Here is a 13,956-nt window from a genome sequence, read left to right as displayed (position 1 = left end):
CACGCAGCTTCCTGGTAAACATAGATCTGTGACAGCAAAATATGATGAGCTCTCTTGTGTAACACAGAAAGATTAATGGAACACCACAGCTTGTAAAGTGCTGTACGAGAAAAATAAATTGTGTCCTAAATTTCATCTGATAAGAATAGTGTCCCAAATATCGTTTACAAAAACATTGGTCTATTGGAGTTCATACTAGAAAATGTAAATTCAGTTGAGTGATATGTTGTAAACAATGCTTAAGCTAACAAATATATATGTAACACAATATTTTTTTAATATTCTGGCATACTACGATTTTCTAATGAGTTGTGAGTGTGCTTTGACACCAAGGGGGTCATTTAGAGAAGATCATTTACAGCTTGGCAGGCAAGACGCAATGACATAAATAGGTGGTGTTTCTAACTTGTCAAAGTCACTGATCCCATTCCCCTCTTAGGGGTGGGGATTCGTCGGGCTTTCTTTTGAGGAGTATCAGCCAACTCTTGGCTTCACAGCTTAGCCACCACAGTGTCACCGACCTCACTAGTTCTCTCTTCAGTGCAGGGCAACTATCGCTGTTTTGTACTACAGGGGACCGCCATATGAGTGAAAAGTTGAAATATTCCTGATGCACAAGAAGAAAACTCACTGCACATCATGGACATATTTCTCCAAATGCAGTTCATGATGACCAATGTTCAAATGGTGGACAGCCTAGGTTTGATCACTGGTTTATTTGACTACAATCACAGGGATATTTTTAATTATTTGAGTCACCCTAATACCTGCTGAAATTCAGTCATCTGTAAAGCAGTCCGACAGGATCTTAGTTTCCACCATTCCCTTTGTTTAGGCAGTGCCAGGATTGGTAGGTTTGGTATGGTTATCTTATCCTTGCACCTTTTTATTCAAATGTTCTCAACATTCTGCTGCAATGTTGTGAATTCCCAGCCACTCCTACACATAAGTATTTTCACATGTGAAAATATATCAGGTGTACATTTGCACATACGCAAATGCTACTTGTTAGAAATGGAGTCTTTGGTTGGCAGTCTGGTTACCTCCTGTCTAAGCAACGACCCTCACTCTAGTCAGGGTAAAGGAGAATCATCCTCAGCTAACCCCTGCTCACCCCCTTGGTAGCTTGGCATGAGCAGACAGGCTTAACTTCAGAAGTAAGTTGTAAAGTATTTGTACCAACACAGTAATACAGTGAAAAGAACTACAAAATGACAACACAGGTTTAGAAAAATAGGTAATATTTATCTAAGGAAAACAAGACCAAAACGACAAAAATCCAATATACACAAGTAAAGGTATGAATTTTAAAAAGAATAAGAGTCTTAGGCCCTCATTACAACATTGGTGGTATTGACCGCCTACTGCCACGGTGACGGCCGCCAACATACCGCCGCCATGGCTACCAGCCGTCTACGTGTATCATGACCATGGACAGTATTCTGGCAGAATGCTGGCGGAACACCGCAGACGGTCATGGCGGCGGACGGCGGTAAGGCGGCGCTGCTGACAGCAGCACTGCGACGCCCGCAAAACACAGCTGACCGTATCATGAGTAATGATACGGCCTGGCGGTGTTTTGCCGGCAGACGCTGCTGCTGTCAGCAGCACCGCGGACCGTCTCCAGCCGGAGGACCCCCTGCAAGCAGGTAAGTCGGGTTCTCTGACTGGAGAGGGGGTGGCGGGTGTTGTGTGTATGTGGGGGTGTGTGTGTGTATGTTTTGGTATGCGTGCATGCGTGTGTGAGTCGCGTTGGATGCATGCATGAATGAGTGATTGTGAGTGTTGTATGTTGTGAATGCATGTGTGTGACAAGGTATGTTGGTGTGTGTTGCGGTGTGTGGGTATGTATGTGTGCATGCGTGGGTGGTGGTGGGTATGCGTGTGTGCATGTGTGTATATGGGTGCGCTTGTGGGTGTGTATATGTGCCGGGGGACAGGAGAGGGAGGGGGAGGGTGGAGGAGGACTCTGGGGATGGGGAGGGGGGCAGTGGCGATCCCTATCAGTGCCAGGGAAGGGATTCCCTGGCACTGATAGTGCCTACCGCCATGGTTTTCGTGGCGGTATGTTTGGCCCGAAAACCATGGTGGTAGGCCGGGTCGTAATCCCGAGGGTGGGATTGTGACGGCCACTGGGCTGGAGACCAAAGTCTCCAGCCCAGAGGCCGTTACCACCCTGGTGGTCGGTGTGTGTAGGAGGCTGCCCTGGCTTGCAGTGAGTACCAGAGGTACTTACACTCTGTGCCAGGTCCAGTTATCCCTTATTAGTAGAATAGAGGTGTTTCTAGCAGCTTAGACTGATAGAAGGTAGCTATGGCAAAGCAGCTTAGGCTGAACTAGGAGACATGCAAAGCTCCTACTATACCACTTATATCATATGCACAATATCATAAGAAAACACAATACACAGAGTTACTAAAAATAAAGGTACTTTATTTTTATGACAATATGCCACAAGTATCTCAGTGAGTACCCTCAGTAAGAAGGTAAGTAATATAAACAAGTTATATGTACAGAAACCCAAAACAGGTAAGTAATAGTCAGAAAAGTAATGCAAACAGTGTAGAATTACAATTGGTTGCAATAGGCAAACATAGGTCTAGGGGCAACACAAACCACATACTCCAAAAGTGGAATGCAAATCACGAATGGACCCCAGACCTATGGGAGCTTGTAGAGGGTCGCTGGTACTTTAAGAAAACAGTCAGGGTGTCCAAGATACCCCACCCCAAGACCCTGAAAAGTAGGAGTAAAGTACACATACTACCCCAAAAGAGCACAATAGTCGTGATAGGGGGATTCTGCAAGAACAACACACACCAGCAGTGCACTGAAAACGGATTCCTGGACCTGAGGACCTGCGAAGCAAGGGGACCAAGTCCAATAGTCGTGACAGTGTCCGGGGGGGCAGGAGCCCAGGAAACCCCGGATGAAGGTGCAAGGAAGCTGCCTCTGGATAGAAGAAGCTTGGAATTCTGCAAGAACGAAGAGGACTAGGAACTTCTCCTTTGGATGGAAGATGTCCCACACCATGATGAAGGTTCCAGAAGTGTTCCCACGAAGAAATACCATAAACAAGCCTTGCTAGGTGCAAGAGTCTTGGTAGAGGTTTTTGGGTGCTGCTGGGGACCAGGAAGGACCAGGATGTCACCCCTTGGAGAAGGAGACAGAGGGGGCACTCAGCAACTCAGAGAGCCCCCACAGAAGCAGGCAGCACCCACAGAAGTACCCGAACAGGCACTTAGAAGATTTGTGAACCGGAGTCCATGCAGAGTTACAAAGGAGGGTCCCACGATGACGGAGGCCATCTCAGAGGGTTGAGCACTGCAGGACAGAGTACTGGGGCCCCAGGCTAGGCTGTGCATGAAGGAAATCCTGTAAGAGTGTACAGGAGCCGGAGCAGCTGCAATTCATGCAGTACACAGGTTTGCAGTCTAGCGTGGGGAGGCAAGGACTTACATCCACCAAACTTGGACTGAAGGATCACTGAACTGTGGGAGTCACTTGGATAGAGTTCCAGTGTTCCAGGGACCACACTCGTCAGGATGAGAGGGGACCCAGAGGACCAGTGATACAGTCTTTTGGTGCCTGCATTAGCAGGGGGAAGATTCCGTCGACCCACGGGAGATTTCTTCTTGGCTTCCAGTGCAGGGTGATGGCAGATGACTGATTGACAACAAATGGCAACTCATTAATTGAAATAAATGCACATTCAAATTATGTATTCGAAAAGGAAATTATGGGTGCTCATACACTGAAACACATCGTTGCCTTGATGTGTAAAAGCGGGTTAACAAAAGTAAACCCGTTGTAGTAACAATGAAACAAACCAGTGGGGCACACCAACAAATCTATATCTATACTTTAAAGATAATGTAATATCTTAATGAGGTAAGTTAAAGGATCACAATAAGTTTAACTACAATGCTATTTGAGTCCTCTCCTTTTCTTAAATAGTATGAATAATCAAAAAACTGACCAAAAGAGGAGACATACACAAAAATATTACTATCCAAACGAAATATATATTCATACAAATAGAAGTTTTCAATACAAAAAGAATATATTTTCTTATACATATAAATATATACATATATACACAAAACATATAGAAAAAGAATGGAAAGCAATCAGCCGACACGTGTTTCGTCCTGACTGGACTTCTTCAAGGCTGAGAAAATCACAACAAACAACAGTCAATACACAACAAACACATATGTACAATTTTACACAAAAATAGAATATATATATATATAACATTCATTTTTCCTTTCATTTTCTAAGATAGATACACAAAAGTTATTTGGTCAGTTAAATATCCACAATATTATATCAACATCCTGTTTGAAATGTAACTCAATTTAAAACTAGACAGGAAACTGCCAAAGAAAAGAAGAGAACCATCACCACATATCCTTTTGTGCCAAAGTGTTGTATAGTGGCCAAAGAAATATAACATCAAAGGAACTCCCCATGTCTCCAAACATAAATAAATAAGAACCACCGCAATGATTACACATGCCATGGCAGATGACCCCCAGAGCATGCACCACTAGGAAACAGTCAAGAAAGCCGACAGGATGAGGCGCTATAATGTTGCTGGTAGTCGTCTTCCTACTTTGTTGCGGTTTTGCAGGCTTCCTGGAGCAGTCAGTGGTCGATCCTTGGTAGAAGTCGAAGAGGGAGATGCAGAGAAACTCTGGTGACCTCTTTCATTCGTTATCTGAAGAATTCCCCAGAGGAGAGACCCTAAATAGCCAGAAAAGGAGGTTTGGCTACCAAGAAAGGAGGATTGGCTACGAAGGAAGGTAAGAGCCTATCAGAGGGGGTCTCTGACGTCACCTGCTTGCACTGGCCACTCAGAGCAGTCCAGTGTGCCCCCATCACCTCTGTTTCCAAGATGGCAGAGGTCTGGGACACACTGGAGGAGCTCTGGGCACGTCCCCTGGGAGATACTGGTCAGGGGAGTGGTCACTCCCCTTTCCTTTGTCCAGTTTCGCCAGAGCAGGGCTGGGGGATCCCTGAACCGGTGTAGACTGGCTTATGCAGAGATGGGCACCATCTGTGCCCATCAAAGCATTTCCAGAGGCTGGGGGAGGCTACACCTCCCCAGCCCTTCACACCTATTTCCAAAGGGAGAGGGTGTAACACCCTCTCTCAGACGAAATCCTTTGTTCTGTCTGCCTGGGCCAGGGCTGGCTGGACCCCAGGAGGGCAGAATCCTGTCTGAGGGGTTGGCAGCAGCAGCATCTGCAGTGGAAACCCCGGAAAGGCAGTTTGGCAGTACCCGGGTTCTGTGCTAGAGACCCGGGGATCATGAAATTGTCCCCCCGATACCAGAATGGTATTGGGGTGACAATTCCATGATCTTAGACATGTTACATGGCCATGTTCGGAGTTACCATTGTGACGCTATACATAGGTAGTGACCTATGTATAGTGCACACGTGTAATGGTGTCCCCGCACTCACAAAGTTCGGGGAATTTGCCCTAAACGATGTGGGGGCACCTTGGCTAGTGCAAGGGTGCCCACACACTAAGTAACTTGGCACCCAACCTTCACTAAGTGAAGGTTAGACATGTAGGTGACTTATAAGTTACTTATGTGCAGTGAAAAATGGCTGTGAAATAACGTGGACGTTATTTCCCTCAGGCTGCAGTTGCAGGCCTGTGTAAGAATTGTCTGAGCTCCCTATGGGTGGCAAAAGAAATGCTGCAGCCCATAGGGATCTTCTGGAACCCCAATACCCTGGGTACCTAAGTACCATATACAAGGGAATTATATGGGTGTACCAGTGTGCCAAAGAGAATTGGTAAATTTAGTCACTAGACTGCAGTGACAAATTTAGAAAGCAGAGAGAGCATAAACACTGAGGTTATGGTTAGCAGAGCCTCAGTGATACAGTTAGACACCATACAGGGAACACATACAGGGCACATACTATGAGTGCAATATGGGGGTAACATGCCAGGCAAGATAGTACTTTCCTACACAGTGTTAATGTGGCGGTCTTGGATGGCTGTAACCGCCAGGGTCAAAATCCATTTTTTTTTACCGCCGGCCTGTTGGCCATATTACCGCCACTTTCACACCGACCGCCAGGGTTATAATGAGGACCTTAATCCTTAAAAAACAGTGAGAAAGCTGTTATTGCACAAAAGTACCTGGGTAGTGTCAAAATATAGCCGCACGGGCAAGCGAGCGTCGGAAATGGCCAGCGATGCGCCTATTTCTCACCCACAAGCGAGAACGTACGTCGTTCCTCCTCCGGTCGGGTCGGCGTGTGTCATTTCCTTTCTCCCGCACAAGAGCAATACCTTGATCTGGACGGGCATCTCAGGTCTGGGCAGGCTTTCTTTGATTTTCCGTGCCCAGCGATGTTGGGTTGAAATCCAGTCGCACGGTGTCAAGAAACTGCGCTGCTTTGGGGCTTGAGTTGTTAACAGCAGCTGCTGTGGGTGTTGAGTGTCATTTCTCCAGCCGTGTTGCATCGATCTCCCAGCTGCGATGTAGGTGGAACATCGATTTTAGCCATGAGGCCAGCACCGAGTCCTTTATCAGCTGTGAGGCGGGTGGTGCTTTGAAAGTTTCCCCGCACCGCAGTCTTTGCGTGGATTTCTGTCCTTTTCCACCAGCTTCACCTCCAGGGCCCAGAAGAAGGTTAGGGTCCCACTTGGCAGGCAGGATTCTAAGCAGAAAGCCCAGGAGCTGGCAGAGAGAAGTCTTTGATGTCCCTGAGACTTCAACAACAGGAGGCAAGCTCAGTTAAAGCCCTTGGAGATGCTTCACCAGTGGTAAGTTACACAAAAGTCAGTCTTTCTCCTCTCTCAGGTAAAAGCAGCTACTGCAGGCCAACCCAGCAAAGCACAGTCATTGTGTGAGGGCAGGCACAGCCCTTTCAGGTATAAGTGACCACTCCTCCCCTCCCCACAGCCCAGATGGCCCATCAGGAAATGCAGGCTACACCCCAGCTCCCTTTGTGTCACTGTCTAGAGGAGAGGTGCAAACAGCCCAACTGTCAAACTGACCCAGACAGGGAATCCACAACCAAAGCAGAGTCACAGAATGGTTTAAGCAAGAAGATGCCTACTTTCTAAAAGTGGCATTTCCAAACACACAATCTAAAACGAACTTCACTAAAATATGTATTTTTGAATTGTGAGTTCAGAGACCCCAAACGCCACATGTCTAGCTGCTCCCAAAGGGAATCTGTACTTTAATATTATTTAAAGACATCCACCATGTTAACCTGTGAGAGAGATAGGCCTTGCAACAGTGAAAACCGACTTGGGCAGTATTTCACTGCCAGGACATTTAAGACACATAAGTACATGTCCCACCTTTAACATACACTGCACCCTGCCCATGGGGCTACCTAGGGCCTGCCTTAGGGATGCCTCACATGTATGAAAAGGGAAGGTTTGGGCCAGGCAAGTGGGTACACTTGCCAAGTCGAATCAGCAGTTTAAAACTGCACACAGACACTGCAGTGGCAGGTCTGAGCCATGTTTACAGGGCTACTCATATGGGTGGCACAACCAGTGCTGCAGGCTCACTAGTAGTATTTGATTTACAGGCCATGGACACCTCTAGCGCACTTTACTAGGGACTTACTAGTAAATCCAATATGCCAATCATGGAAAAGGCAATTACTTATACATTTTACACAGGGAGCACTTGCACTTTAGCACTGGTCAGCAGTGGTAAAGTGCACGGAGTACCAAAAACAGCAAAAATGGAGTCCAGCACACCATCAAAACATGGGAAGCAGGGGCAAAAAAGACAGGGGAGACCACGCCGAGGATGCCAGGTCTAACAGTCTAGCACTGGATGCAGTGTGGAGCCTCATGTACATTTTATTGTCCACAATTGTAATGGCACAATACATGTCCCACTAAATTTTAAAGTAGATTGCAGAGGATGATTACCACTCCATTAGGACCACCTTGGCATCCACTGTTAGCAGTAGGTCAGTAGTAACAAGTCCTGTGCAGGGAGGGACAATGAGTATAGAGTCATGGAGATTCACGAGGCAATTGTCAAGAAGTCAATTTCAAAAGGTTTTTCAAAGATAGCTTGAATCAGAGAATGTATTCTGCCCTAAAGAAGTTGGAATCATTTTACAGTTAAAGAACTCGTGTTCCAAAGAGCCAACTTCCTTCCCACACTTCCAACAAATGTCAGTCTTGGATAAACTTAATTTGCAAAGCCTGATAGGTGTCCAATAGGTTTCATGCACAGACCCAAAACCTGGTTTGAGCTAAGGCTGGGTGAGTTTTGCAAAAAAGGACATGTTTTAAGGAGCCCACTTCCTTTTGGGTAAACTTAATGTTTAAAGCCTGGCAGGTGCCCAATAGGTTTTATGTGTAAGCCTGGTTTGGGCCAAGGCTGGGGTGATTTTTGCCAAAAAAAGAGACCTTTGAATTCTGATATTCTGCTGCTGCTGATACTGCTGTGTACAAAACTACTTCCCAACCTCTCACATACATCTTCAAATAATCCATAAGCTATTCAGTGACACAGAAAATTTGTAGAAATGCCTGCAATAAATGATGTGCTGTTTAATATCGAACAAGAAGATGGTGGAAGCATAATTTCTTCTGGTAGGGGCAAAGTGATTCTGAGTTATTAAAATTGTTTGTGTGTGGATTTGTTCAGTAGGTCTCATTTCATCCTGAATGGGTAAGATTCACTCCTTGCCATATTCTTCCTAGACTCCAAATAGGGACCTTCATGATTTTCTCCCTGACAAATACAATTCTTATTGGGCCAGTGGAAACGTTCCCATAAGAGAAAATAGCATCGAATTTCCTACAATGATCCCTTAGTAGTTACTACTTTCAATTCTGCACAGCGTAACAATGGAGCAAACCCACACCCACCCGTGCCAGTATTTTATTTTCATTTTCATGACTGTAAGCATTGATTTTCCTGTTGGTTTGATCTCTATACTGTGTATAATTCGAAAACATGTTTTCTTTGTTACATGCTTTAAGATGAATGCCTTAGCTCCGTATGTTTCCCAAACAACTTTGTATCAGCAGTAATAAATTTGTTGTTTCTCTTGGTCAGCTCATTGAAATATGTTTTAGTGTGCAGTATTTGTATTGGTTGACATCAAAAGCTGGCAGCGATACTTGGAATAGTAGCACTAAATATTATTTACTGAAATACCAATCGAAAAAATGAAACAATACAATGGACCCAATTCACAAAAAGACTCATAAACCTGCACCAACATCTTTACACCTGCATGCATCTGCAGATTTATTATTTTTAAAATAACACAAACAATCCCAGGAGTCAAGCCTAGAAACCTCAGTGAGGGGAGCCATGTTACTTTCCTTACAGGCTCTGTTGGACATGGCCCTTCTTAGGGGATTTCCCTGAAACTTTTTGCTTTTTCCTCCCAGTTTTTTGCTGACCCTCTATAGTCTTAGGACTCGTGGCACTTTCCCACTGTACTGAAGTGGGAAAGTGCACATGCCCTTCCTGCACATTCCAGGAAGTGCCACTTACATGGTTGGTTGAGGTGTGTAGCCAGGAGTGCCCTGTAAAAAGGTACACCACAATCCTGGGGTGGGTATGGCCCTCCTACTAGTGGGATGCTGCATTGAGTGTGCCACCCACCAGAATAACCTGTCAACCGTGTACCAGGTCTGCCATTGCAGGCCTGGGTTGGCGCAGTTGCGCTGGCACTTAGGGTGGCATTTCTTACTCCCTGGCCAACCCTGAGTGGGCCTTACACTACCCCCAGGGTACCCCCTGAAAGGCAGAGAAGGTGACAGGCAGAAGGCAGAGAGGGTACACATGGCTGTTCCAGGCCCGGGTAGTGAAGAACCCCCACGTCCCTGCCTAGGAGATCAGCTCTTTCCGTAGGTGTTGCTGATTCTCTTTTAGTGGCCTTAGGGCCCTGGGTACTTTCCCCCTGTAATACAGTGTGAAAGTGTGTGTACCCTTCCTATGTATGTTAGAAGTGGCGCACACTAGTGTGTGTGCACTGACACAATGTTGTTTTGACATGTGCTGTGCCTGCCATTGCAGGCTCGTTTGTACGCACTTCCACAACAGTCTTTAACAAGTGTCCAACCTACCACTGCAGGTCGTTGTGTACACACTTGCACCAAGGGTGTTTCTAAATGTGGTGAGGAATACCCATGTATGTTCTCACTACCTCTAAGGGTTGCACTCCCCATAGGCTAACACTGGGGGATGAGTGAAATCACTCCCAACTGCAATAGCGGATTTCAGTGGAGAAGCCTCATAATGTTTCCTATAATTGGATTCTCAGTGATGAACTCCTTTCTATTTTAAGGGTGGTTTTGTCTTTAATAGCTGAGAAATGGCACTTCTGGAAAGTGGCCATTTTACTGCTCTAGAGTTTGTTCTGTGCCTTTCTGCCTGGCTCCAATCAACACTGGACTTTGGGGGAGCACATCTGTGCATTCCTCAGTGACCGCTATAAACAATGGGCACACAAATGGAAAAACAGACCTCTGCCATTTGAAGGCCTGGCTAGGTAGATTGGAGGGAGAGGTTTTGACACTTGTCCTCAAAGGGCCAGATCATGGGTCCACTACAGATTAAGATTTGCATTCCATGGCTGCATGGCAGACAGGACTGAAATTTAGGGGAGACATCTGTGGTTCAAAGGAAGAACCTTGAAACCACTCCCAACTTCAAAATCACACTACAGTATAACTACTGGTGCCATACTGCAGCAGGGTAGAGATACACTGGCAGGGACCAGAGACCAGAGACCCTGGACCATGTGGAGCACACTGCCAGAGGAATCTGTTGTGCACAAGGAGGATAACTGCCCTTGGAAGGGACCGCACATCCTTCCTGAATCATGGCTGGCCATGGCAGACTGCCTGCTGCTGTATGGTGCCCTGAAGTGTGCTCTCCAAGGGTTTGTTGGCTTTCCCCCTGTTCTCTATCAAAGTCTCGGGGACATCAAAGACCTCACGTGAGGGACCCACACCATCTGCTTGTGACACCTGGAGAGCGGTTCAAACACAACTGTCACATTGTCTGCTGGATTTCAAATGAAAGCACAGCATGAGTGTGAAGTTAAGAATTGTGCCTGGAGACCAGATTGCCTGGAGTAGGACCCCAAATGCATTGCCCACATCTAAGGAGAGTACCCCCTGCATCATGGGGCCTCAGCACACATAAGCATCTTGTTGGTGGTGAGCAGATTCACCAGTTGCGGGACCCCACATGGCTCGCTTTGTTGATCATGCTGCATCTTCTTGTGCGTCTCACCGATTGCATGCTCATTGCATGCAGTGTCTGACTCACAGGTTTCGACCCTCAGACGTGGAGTGTAACCATAGTAGTGCTTCCTTCTACCTCATGCAGCATTACTGGACCCTGTGTGTGTGTTGTAGGAACTGCCTGGTAAGACTCGTATCAACTCTCACCGGACATTATACCTAATTTCTAGGGAGATACTGAACTTGCATCTCTTCAGTTGTGTGTGAGCAGAACTGTCTGGTGCAACTCATATCAACTTGCCCCAGGCGTTGTGCCTCATTTTTTGGGAGGCACAGGATTGGTAAGTTTTCATCCCAAGTGATTGGAGTTGTCTGGTGCGACCCATGTCAACGTACACCACGCATTATGCCTCATTTCCAAGGTAGCACAGAAATTGCAACTCATCATTGTGTGTGTAACCCGAACTGTCTGGTGGGACTCGGATCATTCCACAGCAGATGTTGCACATGGATTGCCTCATCACAACTCAGCTCAATGAATACCTGTTGGGGAACCTCTATCTTCCGAGAGGATCCCCTGCTACATTGCTCTCTTCATCAATCGTTCCTTTTGGGCCCTCTATGTGATGAACTACCTGCTGTCTCCTCACTCTGCCCCGACATCAGAGTGAGCCAGGTAGTATTACCCGGTCCGGGTGGAGAGAGTAATTGACTGGGCTGGAGGAATGCTTCTGAGAGGAAAAGTAAGCGGGTCAAGAGACTGCACGATCCACTTTCAATCCCTCCTGGTGCTTTGCAGAACTGGGCTGGTGCCAGAAGGCACATTACAGAATTCCTTAATCGAATGAACTATTGCCCTCAGCCACTCCTGCTCCACATCCTGTGGGTGAACTTCCTGAGTGCTGGCCAACCCCCTTTTGCTTGTCTACTGCCTCATAATCAGTCCTGCTATCTACCCCCCACCATTTTCCCGGGGACCTCAACTAAGTGTGACGCTGGCGAGAGCAGCCTACTCTTGGGGGGGTGATCTCTTTCTAAACTGTGGGTGTGGGGTAGTTGGGGTGAGATGAAGGTGGAGGAAGGCTTGGGCCACGGGGTCTGCATTGTGCTACCAACTGACCTGCCGGATAGCAGTTGCACCACATGACAGTGTTGCATGTGTGTCTGTATGTGTAAGTGTATTTCATACTGATCTGCCTGATGGGTGCTGAGTGAATGTGTGCATGTGGGAGTGCTTGCCTGAAGACTGCCTGCTAGTGATTACATTGACTGGCGGTGCCACTTTACACGTTGATTTCTTGCCAACTGGATAGTAAATTAGACCTTGGATCTACTTGTGTGCCCTTGGTCTACGGTGCTGCTAAAAGTGTTGTCTTTATCAGTGTGTATATGGTCCTTATACTATTGTGACCTGGGTGCATCCTATAACTGTGTGATATTGTATTATAATTGCCAGGGTGGGCCTAGTTCTGACAGTATATCGCACCACATAAGTGTGCTGGGAGTTGTAACGCTGGATGTCTCCCAAATGTGAATGCTACTGAAGTCAATTTAATATAGTTGGGCTTACTGCTGCTACTAATATTACGTAGTGTGATTTACGCCCAGAAGTTCATGATTTGTATATTGTGTTAATTATTGTGTAGTGAATACAAACTGTGTTAACTACCACATGTGTAAATGCTTTTTTGTGACGCTCAGTGTATTTATTGTGTTAGAGTGCTGTGCCAATGCTTTACACATTGCCTCTGTGATAAGCCTGACTGCTCAGTGCCAAGCTACTCAAGGGTGAGCGCAGGTTATACAGTGCATGTCATCACCCACCCCTGATTGGAGTGGTAGGTTCGGACTGGCTAGGTCCCCACCACAGCCAACCAGAACGTGCCGCCTACAACAGGCTCCTATTCCCTCTGTAGGTGGTTCTACATAGCAGGTTACTCAGTACTGGGGGAGCAGAGCCTTCTGTGCAAATACACAATTTTTTTAGGGTTCCTCAGGGAGAACACCCTTCACCTACAACTCCAGCAAATCTGGGTGTGATCAACTTTCTTCCCATCCTGAAAAAGGAGCTATTCCATCCCTGTGCTGGAGTAAATTTATGACCTTTTTAAGATGGAGATTGAAGAGAGTGGAGTTTTAGATGGCCGTGAACCTACATATTGAGGTTATTCCCAAGGTCCTAAGACAAATCATGCAGAGGGATTCACACTCATGGAACATGTCTCTGCCTCTGTAAAATGGTTTATGCTTACCAGGAAACCCTAGCAAGCATAAAAAGGTAAACACAATGTAAGCTTGCTTCTCCAATAAGAAATAGGTGACTCCCACCTTTCACTGCTTTTCCAAACAATGACACATTATTCTTTGAGGAATAGGAGGTTGTGGTGTACTCAACACAGGGGACATCATATCTGCAAATGTCTTGCAACCAAATCCTGCAATCATGTACAAAAAAACAGTTCCAAGATAGACACTGATGCTCAGTCATGCGTCATGATGCATGTGATACGTGCATCATGACCTGCTTGCAGGTTGTGTTTAATTACCGCTGTAATATATTTATATGGAATGATGATTAAAAAATTTAAAAAGTGAAAAACGAGTGTGTACAAAGTGTAAAAAGAGAAAACAAGCAACCCAGTAACATTTTGCAGCTGCCGGCCCCTCGACACTAAATAAATAACGTAACACCGGAGTCAGATAGAAGGAACAAAAAAGAGACAGGGAGCGGGGCAC

The 13,956-nt window shown here is 46.3% G+C and overlaps 1 protein-coding gene across 1 annotated transcript in view; it reads left to right on the top strand.

Annotated features, from left to right (window-relative positions):
- STK32C (serine/threonine kinase 32C) overlaps positions 1 to 13,956 on the top strand; it is a 1,425,916-nt gene that overhangs the window by 1,238,788 nt on the left and 173,172 nt on the right. The gene's annotated exons all lie outside the window — the stretch shown is intronic.

This window comes from Pleurodeles waltl, chromosome 6 (assembly GCF_031143425.1).
Source record: "Pleurodeles waltl isolate 20211129_DDA chromosome 6, aPleWal1.hap1.20221129, whole genome shotgun sequence".
Classification (NCBI taxonomy): domain Eukaryota; kingdom Metazoa; phylum Chordata; class Amphibia; order Caudata; family Salamandridae; genus Pleurodeles; species Pleurodeles waltl.
The sequence above is the reverse complement of the archived record's forward strand: the minus strand, read 5'-3'. Positions and strand labels throughout refer to the sequence as shown.